The sequence below is a fragment of the Pinus tabuliformis genome, chromosome 2_2, assembly GCF_031772625.1.
Source record: "Pinus tabuliformis cultivar Carrire ecotype Pingquan chromosome 2_2, CPIR1, whole genome shotgun sequence".
Classification (NCBI taxonomy): domain Eukaryota; kingdom Viridiplantae; phylum Streptophyta; class Pinopsida; order Pinales; family Pinaceae; genus Pinus; species Pinus tabuliformis.
Genome location: NC_142300.1, coordinates 44,278,788 through 44,293,523, shown reverse-complemented (window position 1 = coordinate 44,293,523; position 14,736 = coordinate 44,278,788).

Genomic DNA, 14,736 nt, shown 5'->3' with positions numbered 1-14,736 from the left:
ATCGCATATCAGTGGATTACTTGAAGATATGCTTTACTTACCATTTGAAAAGGTTTTACGATGCGATATATTAATGAATAATAAATAACCACGCAAAGCCATGATTTTGGGTATTAAAAGATTCTAATGATATTTATGATTTCAAAGCCTAAGGAGATTTGAAGGCCTATTTAGATTGATTCACATTTAAACTTCCCTCTGTCATTTCAAAGCCTTATGTGTTTGTATGCTTCCACGGTTAACTCCTATTTTTCTTCATTCCTCTGTATTCTCAATTTACAGGTTTCACTGAAGAAAAAATTGTGTAGCATGATGACTAAGTTGAAGAAATGAAAGAAACCCAAGAAAGCTACACAATCGTCTACATCTGATGTAACAGAAATGCCCCCATTATTCTCAGACACAACATGCACTATCGACAATGGTACTTCCTCATGTGAAACTACGTACCAGTTGCTGGAGAGTGAAGGTCCTAGCATAATTCAAAGTAAAGAAACAACATATACCACAACCTCTTCTGAAGCCTCCCACTTTGAAGTTGCAAGTTCTTTTCTTCACAGAATTGTTGTCAGACCTAAAATTTTACCATACACCTATATGGTAAAATGGATAATAGACAATATTAACATTGTCGACTGGGCATTCCAAAATTCAATTAAAACAGTTATTGGGTTCTTCATAGCAGAAGACTTGAAGAGAATGTATCATATACCAGACCCACAGAAGGTGTATGATAAAGCCTTCCTCGAGCATTTCATAGCTGAGAATGAGGAACCATCAGACCCAATTAAGCAATGGAGGTCCAATTCAAACAAGTACAAATATGAGAAATCAGGTATGTATTCTATATCATCTCTCGCTGCTCCCTACTCTTATATCACAGTTATGATGTGTAGATTGTTTGGATATGATGATACCATCAAATTCTCTATTGAGTGGGTTCTCCTAATTGATGCAGCAATAATTTCTTTTATAATGGATTGGGGCACTATCTTGACTAACAACCTTGCCTTACAATTTGGGAATATAGACAACATCGATATCTCACCTCTAGAACCATCCCACCATTTTTTATGAGTTCTTATATTATGAATGTAGCCCGTTTCACTACGAGTTTCCCAAATATGTGGTGGAAATGGACTATTCAAGATCCTACCCCCATTGACATATATCACAAAATCTTGTGGGAATCCAATTTTCAAACCCATTTCTACAAAATATTACAAGGAATTATGTTACCCATCCACCAAGTTGTTTTTGAAAAGAGGGCCCCAAGGTTATCTGATGAGGCCAAGATTGATATTTGAACAATATGTAGGTGGTTTTGGGAAGAATTGTTTACTTATGTCTGAGTCTTTGGAAGCATAGCACCTCCCCATGTTCTCCCATGGTATGTACCAGAAAAAATACTTGCTAGAGAAATTTGCTACCAAACTGTAGGGGATGGGATAACCAAGACCATAAAAGAATCTAAAATGTCTCTTTGGCCTTCCTTTCCCATCTAATTTAGTGTTTATGCATTACACAATTTCAAGCACTCTACACTTGAAATCAATCACATTACATGTTTAAAGCTTGCCGCCATTCCTGGCAGATAGTTTGACCCCAATAAGGTCGCACAAAAATTCATTGTTTGAGTGAAAGTAAGATAATCCAGCCATGAGAATGATGATCGTGATGACTTGTTTGAGTGAGCTGAGTTTTTTTCACTAGTGCAACATTTAGCTACTCTAAGATTGGACCCACAAGACTTAGCCCAATTCCACCAGTAAAAAAAGAAAATGTTACAAAAGGTCCCTTTGGATCTTTTAGAGATCCCTTAGCCAAATGTTCAAAATGAAAAGAGCTCAAGCCAACACCCAGAAAAGGGCTCAGAACCTAGTTCCGAGCATAATGCAAAGGATAAATCAGAACAAGGTTCAAAACAAGCTCCACAACGGAAATTGACACAAAGTTCATAACATAAGTCAAAGGATAACTCACAAAATATCCCAAAGAAGAGCCCGGAGCACAACCCACAGAAGAGTCTAGAAAAGGACACTAAGAAGGAATCTGAAAAGTATCAATGGAGAAAGAAGTGGAATATGTTTCCACTAAAGTTCATACAGATGAATCCCCTCTAAAAAATCAGCTGGATGAGGCATGGCGACAGTTTGACCAACAACTAAGAGGACAACAAGCTGAAAAAGATGTTGAAATGGAAACAACATTTAACACACCGCAAAACACTGGACAAAGATCGGTCACTGGAAGGACTACTGACAAAGTTGTTACCACATAAAAAGTTGATATCATCCCGGTCTTTCGTTCAACTGAAATCATTCTCATAGTGGAGGAAATCCCTCTTCTTGATGTCAGTTATAGTCCCAAGTATTGGGTTGTAGTGAAAAGATAGAGGAAAAGGGGGAAAACAAAAGCATCATTAGCATGAACTCCTGATAATGAACCCATGGATGTAGTATGGAAGGACGTCCCCATAGATCCTTCAGACAATTTAACAAAACTATCGCAGTTTGCAGGTGCTTATGCATCTGCTATTATTGACAAGGCAGTGGAAGTCAAACAATTGATAAGGGAGGAAGAAGAAAGAATACAACAGCTAGAGCAGCAATTGGTAGAAGAGAGAAAAATTTTCAACCATCAAATGCATGCACAAATGGGTCAATTACAACACAACTTTGACCAATTGAAACTCCAATATCAAGCAGAACTAAGTGCCAAACATAGTCAAATACAACAACTGTAGTTTTCTATGGATCAGTTGAAAGATAATCCTAAGGTTGAGGATTTTATAAAAGAAGCATTAGAGCTCAATTATTTATTATCAAAGTAATAGGTCACATTATGTCAGAAGCTATCAATCATCAATCCAATGTGCAAGCAAAGCGATTCACTGATGAATAAAGCATTTGATTTGATGATCAACTTTAATGAGATTGATGATAATATTTCAGGATACATAACATGGCGGGATGTTCCAGAGGGCAGAGCAGCAGACCTTCCTAGGATATAGGAATCTCATAAATACATCCTCTTTACTGATTGGGATATTCAACGAAAGCAGGCAGAAAGAGTAGTTTCAAGAGTGACTAATGCTACAAATAATATCATTGAAACCATCAATGATAATTTGCACAATACTAATTTTATATAGGAATTCCCAAGAAGAGATTGGATGAGTATCAACTTGACAACAGTCAGCTTACCCAAATACTAGAGGCTCTCAGCACCTCGTCCTTCCATTTCTTGCCGATGTATAGACTATTCGTGCCTAAACCATTCAAGCCTGGTGAACTGAGACCTATTACAATACCCCACCCTCGGGATCTCATAATCATGGACACTGGAAGTATCCATGATATCAGAGCCCTAGAAAGACAGTGGCAAGAAACTTCCAGAGCAAGAGAAGAGGCAATTAAACAACTAACAAAACTTGACTGGGAAGTATATTGGAGGTATCTGGTGAAGCCACATAGTTAGTGGCTAATGCTACGTTTCCTTGCTGACTCATCAATGCACATGATCCCTACTCTTTCAGATGCAGTATATACAAGACAGCTGCCCATGAGGAGAGGTTAGCCTCCTGAAGTCAAGCCAATGATGGATATCTACGAGCTCAGACAATCAATGAAAGAATAAACATTATTACATGCTGGATTTCGTCATTTCAATCATTTTTGCTTTATGTAATGATGTCACCTATTTTAAGGAGAGTTGTTTAAACCTCCTTAGAACTTTCATGTAATATCTATTTTTATACTTTATTTTTATTATATAAATCCTTTCATGTCTTTGAAGAAAGGGTCCCCAATTTTATAAAGAAACACTTTAAGATCTTGCACTATTTTACTTTTAAATCTTATCTTAGTAAAATGATTGGATCATAGTCGTGAAGTTTTGTGAAGAAGGTTATTGGAAGCTTGCACTTTTGTACTTTTGGAAACCATCTTAATGAAAAATACTAGACTGGATCTATTTACTTCATGAGCAGATTTATATGCATCTAGTACTTCTATCATTGTGTATTGATTTGTTTTATGAATTGATAGTCATTTTCTCTTTCTATTGTTTATCATATGTATCTCTTTTCACGCAGTTCTGTATTCATTCACTTCTGAACATGCTTGGACTATTATCTTTAATACATTGATGAGAAAATGTTTGAATGATATTTGATGTGATATATGCTTAGCAATTATTTTGGTTAACTATTTAACCAAAATTGTTATTTTAAAGGCTTTTCATTTCTATTAGTTTTCAATCAATCTTCATTATCATAGACTAAAGATAATCATTGTAGATCAAAGAAGTATAAATAAAATTCCGGGTAATATATAGATAGGTTAAATATATATATATTTCAGTTGAAAACCACCCTATCTATCACTTAGTTTTTGTTAATCAACACCCTATCCATCCTATCACATTTTTATTGGGAAACTTGTCCCATTTTATCCAGTCAGAGCCACTAATCTAAACAGATAAGGGGTGGTATTCAAGTCCCGGACCGAGTGGTTTTCCCCCATATTGTTGCAGTTATTTTTGAGGCTTCAACAGTTCCTAAAGAAATAATTCCTCGTTTCATAGATTTCAACCCTTCTCTCTATGTAATGTTTCTTATAAAGTGATCTCCAAAATCCTTTTTGAAAGATTAAAACTTCTCCTCCTTGTAATTATATAAGAGAACTAAGGAGTATTTGTTCGAGGAAGACAAATATTTTATAACCTAATCATGGTTCAAGAATCTATCTTCTCAAGTAGATCTAGAGATGGAAAATGGATGCCCATTAGGCTAGATATGGCCAACGCTTTTAACTGTGTCAGACATAACTTTCTCTTCAAAAGTTAGAGTAGATTTGGTCTTAGTAATACCTTTATATAATGGATCTCTATTTGTATCTCCTCGCAATGGATCGCCTCGTTGATAAATGACCGAGTCACTGAATTCATTCAATCCTCTCGAGGTGTGTACCAAGGATGCCCTTTATCCCCCTTTCCTTACTTTCCTATTGTTAATTCCCTAAGCAAGAGGCTTGAATTTTACTGTAGCATAAATTGTCTCCTTGGCCTTATATTTTTAGCGAGATGCATTTGCTACCTTGCAACTTGAAGCTACACAAACCTAAGATGATTCAAGCACATTTCATATTTTAATATTGGAGATCTTAAAAGGAGTTCAGTGCAACTATAAATTGGATTAGTCTATAAAAATTAGTATGTGTAGTCCATTCCCTTTTTAGAATGGCTATCAAGAACTGTGGCAAGGTAGAAACTAGAAAATATGAGAAACTAAATATCAACCATTGAATTAAAGGGAATTTTTTAAGATTATAGAAATATTAGAAATGTTTTTAAAGTACCTAAAATTTAGGATAAATATATATACATTTAAAAAAACATAGAACAAGATTTTTGACCATGGAGATTTACTCTCACTTTATTATGGAGATTCTTAATGTGTAAATGGGATTTGTTATAATATCATGAGTCAATATGGTGGTTCATCAATACCACATGCTCAAAAAACCATAAATCACTTCATATGACATTTTTTATTATTAATGAATTTAAATTAAAAGGAAAAAGGACATAACTACTTTAGAGATAAATCTCAAGTTTTGATTTGTGTATGCTATTCTAAATATTTTAGAATATTTCATGGAAGTTAAATCCCTACCATATACCTAATATTAGTAATTAATAATTAAATTAAAATTTAGGTAATTCTATTGGAAAATAAATACATTATAATTAAAAAAAAAAAAATTTATAAAAAAATATAAAAAGTGAATAGAAAAACATAAAACTTCACACATAAAGGTGAATAAATAGACTCTAGAACATCTTTGATGCTAACACATGAAATATGTGAAGTCTCAGAGTCAATATGTGAAGTCTCACAGTCAATCCAAGATGAAAATGATTTGACAATCGATTCCAACCTAGAAATTACAACCTCATAGGGGCTTTGGATGTGCTTCCCTCTCATTTTGAAAAGACCATTGTCTCTCTATATGTCCCTCATTGAAAATATTTTTTCCTTTCTATATGTCCCTTGTTGCTTTGCCTGTAAATGGATCGTAAAGTTATTAAGTTTCATTAATACCTGACATTAATTTATAGAAGGATAGACATAATTAAATATAATTGTTTATTATTTGCTACCATATAATAATAGTTATATGGCCTTATTTGGTTTCATCAATGTTATTATGATGCCAAGGTTGTATTAAATATCATGTACAAGAGTAATATGGACTCATTAATTTTGGATCTATCAAGCACTAAGAGGGATGAAATCTGTTGTAGTACAAATCTTTTTTACAGTGAAAAAGTTCAAGAAAATTTTGTACCTCCAGAGATTTTATCCCTCTCAACACTTTATTAATCTAAGGTTAAACTTGGTTTACTTGGTCAACTCCATGCTAAGCAAGGAAGGAATTGCAAAACTTCTTCATTTTTATCAACGTGATAATAAAATGTTTTGGCTACACAATCGTTCATGGGATTGTAATTTTTCGTTGTTTAAATTGCATTTTAAATGGATTTAACACCTTGAAAATCCCTTTGGGAACTCGAATTATGTAGACTATATATCTTGAAATTGCAATTAAACTTGCAATTCTGACAAATCTTTATTAGATTTTGGACAAAATTGACTAAACAATATACCCAAAAAAGGGTCAAATCTTAGTATAGATAAACTACTTGAAACACTTTAACCATTAGAGAATTTTCATTTTCAATTCCTTTATATAATATATGCAAGTCTCCTTTGTCTTGGGAAGCACCTCTCTCTCTCTCTCTCTCTCTCTCTCTCTCTCTCTCTATATATATATATATATATAGATATATATATATATATATATATATATATATATATATATATATATATATATATATATATATATATATATATATATATATATATATATAATGAAATGTTTTATTGGTGGCCCACATTGAATTTTTTCTATTATTACTATCATTTAAATGTCACCTATCAACTTTATGACAAGCAATGAAGGAATGAAATATCTCCCTTTTATTATGTAAGTAATGAATGAATTACATATCTCTTTTAATTTAATTATGAATAATCAATTGGTACATGGTAAACATTTTACATAAAAATATCCATGAAATATTTAGTACTAGTCAAGATAGAGACTTGATATTTATGTCAAATATAGTTATGCCCTTTATATATATATATATATATATATATATATATATATATATATATATATAAAGAGAGAGAGAGAGAGAGAGAGAGAGAGAGATTTCTTCTTCTAAAGTAATGATCCAATGAGTAAGCAAGAGCCAAGATGTCCTGTTTTGACTATGGGCAGAGTGAAAACTCAATGGGGCCACCTAAGCCTAATCAATACAAGCTAAGCATGTTATTTCAGGGAATCAAACATGGGCAGTGAGGAAGCTAATAGCCCTCCTCAATTGCTCTGTCTACCTTTACTTACATACTTATAAGATTTTGATTACAGGTGGAGTTATGGGTTTTTTGGCATGTCATGTTGATAAGTCATTGTATTGGTCCAGAATATTGTGATAATGTCTATTTACAAATAAAAAATATCTTTTACGATTAATTATTATTATTATGTGTGTCTATTTTGAAATAGAGATTCCATACCTTTAAGTTATTTATCAATAACTAATAGATGAATGATAAGGATTTAATCTTTACAACATATTTATGAAATATTTTTGTAATTAATAATAAAAAATGAAGTTATAATTTAATTATTATTATTATTTATTTGAATAATGTAAGAGATATCATAATGTAAATGTTTTTTATTTCTATCATTTATTAATATCTATCAACCATTTAATTAGCATCATTGGACTAATTATTTTTTCTCTCATTAAATCTAAAGATTTACTTATTGATAAAACAATAAATAAAGAATAAAAAGTAATATAAATCAATATTAACTATTGTGTGTCATCTCCCTCATATCCATTGTGTGTTAAGCGGTCAAATATCCATTTTTATAAGATATAAATTATCATTAAGTTATTCTATTTTATAAAATATCAATTATGATTAAGCGATTTTATTTTATATTTTATTTAAATAGGGTTAGTCCCTAATTTCTTTTAATTTTTTTTTGTTTTTCTTGTTTATATTTTTCTAATATTTCAGTGTACATTATTAATTATTTTAACATGTGTCTTTTATTAAATGTAAATTTATTAATATAATTTCACTTCAATTTATAATTAAATTGCATTATTTTTTCCGGAGAAAAAAGCGAACTTTTTATATATGAAATAGATAAAAAGTTACAAGCAGATGCTAACGCATTCAGTTGCAGTGAGGAGAAACCCCTCAGCTGAACCAGAGAAAAGTATCTCTTCTCTGAAACTGTCCAAAGACAAACCAAAAGTCCATATCCCCTGAGGGTGGGAACAGTTCTGTTCTTTTTACAAAGAAAACCAAAAAAACTCGGCAGATTCTCTGCCTGTAACAGTCACCAAATACATTACTCCGACTGTATGAAAACGTGGGCCTCCATAAGAGGATAAACAGCCCATTGTTTACATGTAATAACGCCCGAAACACTTGGGCCGAGAAGAAAAAGCGGTCTCAGCAAAAACATCAAAGTTTATATGCACAAGATACATACGTCCGTGACCAACAACGAGACTGATAAAAACAGAAACAGCGAGCGGAATTTAGACATAAGGAGGCTGGAACGACTCCTGTAGCTGATCATGATGCTTTTCAATCACTTTCCAAATGCCCACAGCCTGCTGCAGAGCATCTTTAGATAGTTTATCCGCGTCTTCATTCCGGCTCCTGTATATGTGATCAATGGAAAAGGCATTAAAAGACTGTTTTAAAAGCATAATTTCTTCAAGAAGAGGTCGCAGCATATAGTTTTGACATCTAATGGTTCCATTAACCCATTTAATCACATTTAAAGAGTCCCCAAAGATCTGGATTGCGAAGATGTGTCTGTGAATAAGCCAACAGAGGAGTAACTTGAGGGCTGACAATTCAGCGAAGTTGTTTGAACCAGTGCCAATGCCCACCGAAGCCGAGAGAGAATGAGAATCATTTAAATGAATGACTATGCCTGCCCCTGCTGTGTTGTTTTGTGAGGCTCCATCGAAATAGGCCCACGGGATGTTTGGTCTTATTTGTTCTTCCCTGTTCTGAGATTTTTTACTTGGTTCCTCCGGCTCAGGAATACTTAAAAATATGGCTGAGCTTTGAATGGCTATGGTCTCAGCTGAGAGAGATGTATCTTGAAAAATGGTTTTGTTCCTGGCTATCCAAACGCCCCAGGAGATGATGGGCGGGAGGTTCCTCAAATTCCCCCCCGAGTTCTGATTCCACCATAGATCCCAAGCTGCCATAATGGAAGCCCCTTCCCATCTAAAATGCTTCTTTAATAAGCCCTGCACCTCTTCCCACACCTTTTTAGTGAAGGGGCAGTTCAGAAACAGGTGGTGGATGGTCTCAGAATCGTTTTTGCACAGCGGACATCTGCCAGGACCTTGCATGTATCTAGCTTGTAAGATATCCCAAGTTGGGGCCTTCTTCTTCAGAACGCACCAAAAAAACAATCTGGATTTTTTTGGACATTTAAGCTTCCACAGGAGCTTTGCCCACCAAGCAGGTTCTTCCCAACCTTTCTTTGTCATTAAAAAACTATACCCTGCTTTTGGGACATAAGAGCCTGAGTCAGCATGGGCCCAGACCAGCTGATCAGGTCTATCTTTTATCCTTACATTGGATCTTGACAGTTCCTGAATAAAGATTTGCCACTCATCCCACCATACAGGGTCTAGATCGAGGTCTTCACCAGTTTTCCAAGCTTGCCCCCATATGGAGGAGTGACCAATTTTCTCTATCTGGTGCAGATGAAGAATATCTTTTGAATCCAGATGTCTAATGAGGCCCGGAGATAAAGCATAACGCTCATTGCATCCCACCCAAGGGTCCCTGCCTATTTTAACATTTTCACCATTGCCCACCTGCCAAGACAACCCTTGTTCTATGACTTTAAAAGCTTCAGTGGTAGCTTTCCATATTACAGAAATATTCCTCCCTTTTTTGTTTGGGTCACGGATCCAATTGTCCAGAGACATTGGATCTATATACTTACGCTTTACTACTCTTGTCCAAAGGTTCTCAGATGATATGAGCCTCCACCCAGATTTGGCTGCCAAAGAGATGCTGAAGTCATTAAGATTCTTTATACCCCAGCCACCCCACTCTTTTGGCCTGGCAATCTTGTCCCAAGCAACCCAAGGAAGAACCGAGTCCTCCTTTGCCCCTGACCAAAGAAACCTGCAACAGATTCTCTTTATCTTATGAAGAGTGCCTTTTGGTATCCAGGTCAAGGCTGCCCAGAAAACTGGCATGGCCTGCAACACTGAGTTTACTAGTGTCAACCTTCCAGCTCTAGACAGCCACTTGAAGCTCCAATGGGCTATCTTAGCTTCAATTTTAGCCACCAGCCAGTTCCAGTCTTGCTTTTTATAGGAATTTGGTTTAAGCCAGAATCCCAAATATTTGAAGGGAGAATCCATGTTGAAAATTTCAAAAGGTAAAATAGCAGTGATCTGGGAGCATTCATTCCTGCTGAAACCTTCCATAATGAAATGGGATTTTCTGAGATTGATTTGCATTCCTGTGGCTTTCATGAACAGATCCAGGATGTTCTTTAGTTCCTTCACTTCACTCAGACTTCCATTAGTAAAAAGCAAAATATCGTCTACAAAAAGGAGATGTGAAATGAACAGATTTACAGCTACTTCCAAACCTTTAATCAAACCTGTTCTTTTTGCTTCCATAATCAGCCTGCTAAGACCCTCTGCCACTAGGAGGAAAAGCAAAGGAGAAAGGGGGCATCCCTGTCTCAGTCCCCTTTGGCCTTTGAAGAAAGGAGACGCTGCCCCATTGATTAGAACTGCAAAGCTTACACTAGTGACACATCCCATTATCCAATTGATGAACTCCAACTTGAAGCCAAGATGGGTTAGCAGCATCCGGAGATAAGTCCAACAGATTCTATCATATGCTTTCGATAGATCAATTTTGATCACAGCCCCTTTCTTGATTGTCTGCCTGATACTATGGATCGTCTCCTGTGCTACCCCTATGGCTTCATGAATCTGCCTTCCATCCAAAAAACCAAATTGTTCACTTGAGATGTTATTTGACAGAATTGGTTTCAGGCGCACAGCTATAATTTTTGCTATGATTTTGTAGACACAGTTGCAGAGGGAGATAGGTCTGAAGTCTTCAAAGGAGTCAGGGTCCTCCTTTTTTGGAATGAGGGCGATAAAAGTAGCATTGAAAGGGGGAAACATCTCACCCTTCCTTCTAGATTCTTCCACTACTTCTGTTAGCTCATCACCAATTGAATCAAAGAAATGATTGAAAAGTTCAATGGTCCACCCGTCTGGACCTGGGCTTTTATCTTTTGCCATGGATTTGATTATATGCTCGACTTCTTCCTTTGTCACGGCATCCATTAAACTTTCAGCTTCCTCCTCTTCAACAAATCTGGGGAAGCATTGAGCAGTTCTGATAATTTCTGCTAGGGTAATCCCTCCTTGAGCTGTAAAAAGGTTTTGGAAATGGGCTTTACCCATTCTAGAGAGATCCTCAAAAGAGGAGGCTTCTCTACCATTTTGATCCCTTAGCTTCCAGATGGTGTTAGCATTTTTCCTGCCCTTTGCATAATTGTGAAAAAACTTTGTGTTCTCATCGCCAGCTTTCAGCCATATAGCCCTGCTTTTTTGCCTCCACTCCTCTTCCCTCTCGAGGAGGATCTTACTTCTTTGATTTTCTAACATCAGGATCTTATCCTTTGAATCCTGATTTACATACCCATCAGCCTCCGGCTCCTCAAGATCTCGTAGTTCAGCATCTATTAAGGAAAGCGCCTCATTCTGGGACACCTTCCGAGCTTTGGCCCATTCTATAGTTGCTTTTTTGAGTCTTTTTAAATTATCCCAGAAATGGGCTCCTTTGCTTTCTGATGGAGAACTGCCCGGGTGTCTCCAAGTATCCCTGAAGAGGATATTGAAAGACTCCTCCTGCAACCAAGCCGCATTAAATTTGAAAGGAGAAGCAGGTTTAGGGGGTGGCTTTTGAAACTCCAATAGGATGGGAAAATGATCAGAGTTCCCCCCTTCACCGACCCACTGCCGGAACATAGGAATGTTGCTTATCAAATCTTCACTTATGAGGAACCGGTCCAGCCGCTTTGCCACTCTTCCTTCCCCTATTCTTCTGTTCCTCCATGTAGGCTTGACTTTGATTAGATTGACATCTATCAAATTATGAGAGAGGAGAGTGTTTGTAAAAAAATCCGAGAGCGGGTCTTCCCTGGCTGAAGGACCCCAGGCTTCCGCATTCCCGATAGAGAAGTTAAGGTCTCCTCCCAAGATAACACTCCTGTCTTTTACAAGGCTTTTTGAAAGAAGGTTGTTCCAGAAGAGCTCTCGACCTTGACATGGCCCGTAAATATTTAGCATCAAAAAAGAAACCCCCGTGTCAGGGGAAGAGACCTCCATACCAAGAGCATGGTCCATGCCCCATAGACTATTGATCATCATCCTTCCTTCTTTGACACCAATAGCCAAACCCCCCGAATGTCCAACAACATCTATGGCATGAAATGCCCATCCTGGGAAAGAGGACCTGAGCAAAGATTCCACCTCTGGACTCCTTCCAAGGGTTTCTTGTAAGAAAAGGACGTCCGGATTGTAACGAGTAATTAACTCTTTTAAAGCCAGTTTTTTGGGCTTACTGGCTAACCCCCTACAGTTCCAGGATAGAAGGATCATTTAACAACTTGGTCAGGGGTATTTGCTGCTCTAAGCGCCCCAGTAATGGACATTTGCTTCCCATCAGCTACATCAAACTTTGCTTTGACCTGAGCTTTTGACAAATTCGATTTCCTACCCCTACCCTTTCTTTTGGAGGCTTGGGATGAAGAAGGGCCTAAGCCACCTATCGGGTCAGGAGACTCAATAGACTTATCCTGCCTTTTGTCCAGAGATCTCAGATTATAATGACAGCTCATAGAGGAGGGGATCGGTTTTTGGTTACATTGAGACACATCTTCGCAATTCAAATCTATGTTGGGGATGGCATCAATAAGCTTTTCAACAGTTAAACAATCAACATTCCTACATGAGGTAAAAGCTTCGATTACAGGATTAACAATATGATCAGGGGAAAAATGATCATAAAGCATACCGATATGATCCTCCATTACAGTGTCGGGACCTTCTGCTAGCCGCTTCCTGGCGTCCTTCACCGGGGTCTCTTGGGCCTTTGGTTCTTCAGTCATAGGATTAGCGCCTTCTCTGACCGGCTCCTCTTTATTGCTGTTCCTCTCCTCCATAGCCGCGTCCTTCTGTGTTTCCTTAGCCCCAAAGACCTGTTCCCTCCTCATCTTTTTCTCCCTCTGCTCATCTGGTTTCTGCGGCCTTCTTCTGCGATTACCCAGAGGGCAGTCCTTTGCCAGGTGCCCGTATTCGTGGCACCTGTAGCACCGAAAAGGAAGGTGCTCATAGTCCAGAGGCTGCTCAAAAACATATTCTCCATACTCAAGTTTTATAGACTCCGCTAATCCATCCTTAGGGTTCAATCGAACCAGAATCCTTGCCATTGTTCTTTCGTAGGTATGAAGAAAAGACATATCAGCTTCAAGATAAGTGCCCAGCAGGTCCCCTATGGATTTAAAAACTGATTCAACCCACAAGAACGGAGGAAGTCCAGGCGCTCTGACCCATACTGGGAACTCATCCGCCTTCTCCCTATTGGCATCAAAATTTGGCGTCCATCTCTGAAACAAAACCGGGCGATTTCCAATAATCCAGTTCCTCTCAGCAACCCAATCTGCATCTTCTTTTTTAACGAAACTAACCATGAACCATCCCTTTACTAACAGAGCCACGCTGAAGGAATTCGACAAGGATTTTTTCCATTGGGTCTCCGCCCACTGATTCAAGGACTTACCAGATAGAGCCTTCCCTCTGATTCGACCTACAAGAGTGCATTCCGCCACAGTCAGAGCATCCTGAACTTGGACATCCATGCCGAGTACCAGATTGCCTTCAAAAGTCTTCTTCTTCAGGGAGAAATCCTTCTTTCGGTTTGCCTCCGACTTGTCCTGACCCCGATCTAAAGCCCCTCCCAGGAGATTAGGATTTGCAGATTCTTGATTGTCCTGAGGATTCCCTCTATTACCTACAGGGATTTGGGGTGCTGTTTCTCCCCGCGCAGACTGTCTACCGGCGTCCAACACCACCTTCTCGGCTGCCCCCTGTCCTGGATTTCCAGTTTCACTTCCACTAAATAGGGTTTTCCCCACCTTCTCTAGCCTTATCGTCTCGTTCCCCTCAGAAATAAGCCCTTCTAGACTTTGGCTGGGGTTTTGAGCATGTTTTAAGGGTGAGCGTCTCACAGTATGCCGGTGACCCCTTTCTATATCCACATTCCCTGTCTTCGAAACCCCGCCAACTGATCTCCAGATGCCTTGCTTGGTCGGGACATTTATAATGTCTTCAAGCCCTCCTGATAACCTGGCTGGAGCTGAGAGGGGTTTTAACTTGCTGCCATGGAAACCTACTGTAACCTGGAGCGGGCTCTTCTCCGGAAAAAATGGTGAGAAGGTATCCTTCCCTCCTTTGATGCGCGATCCGTCCACTCCTGCCTTGACCTCTATCTGCTCGGGTTTC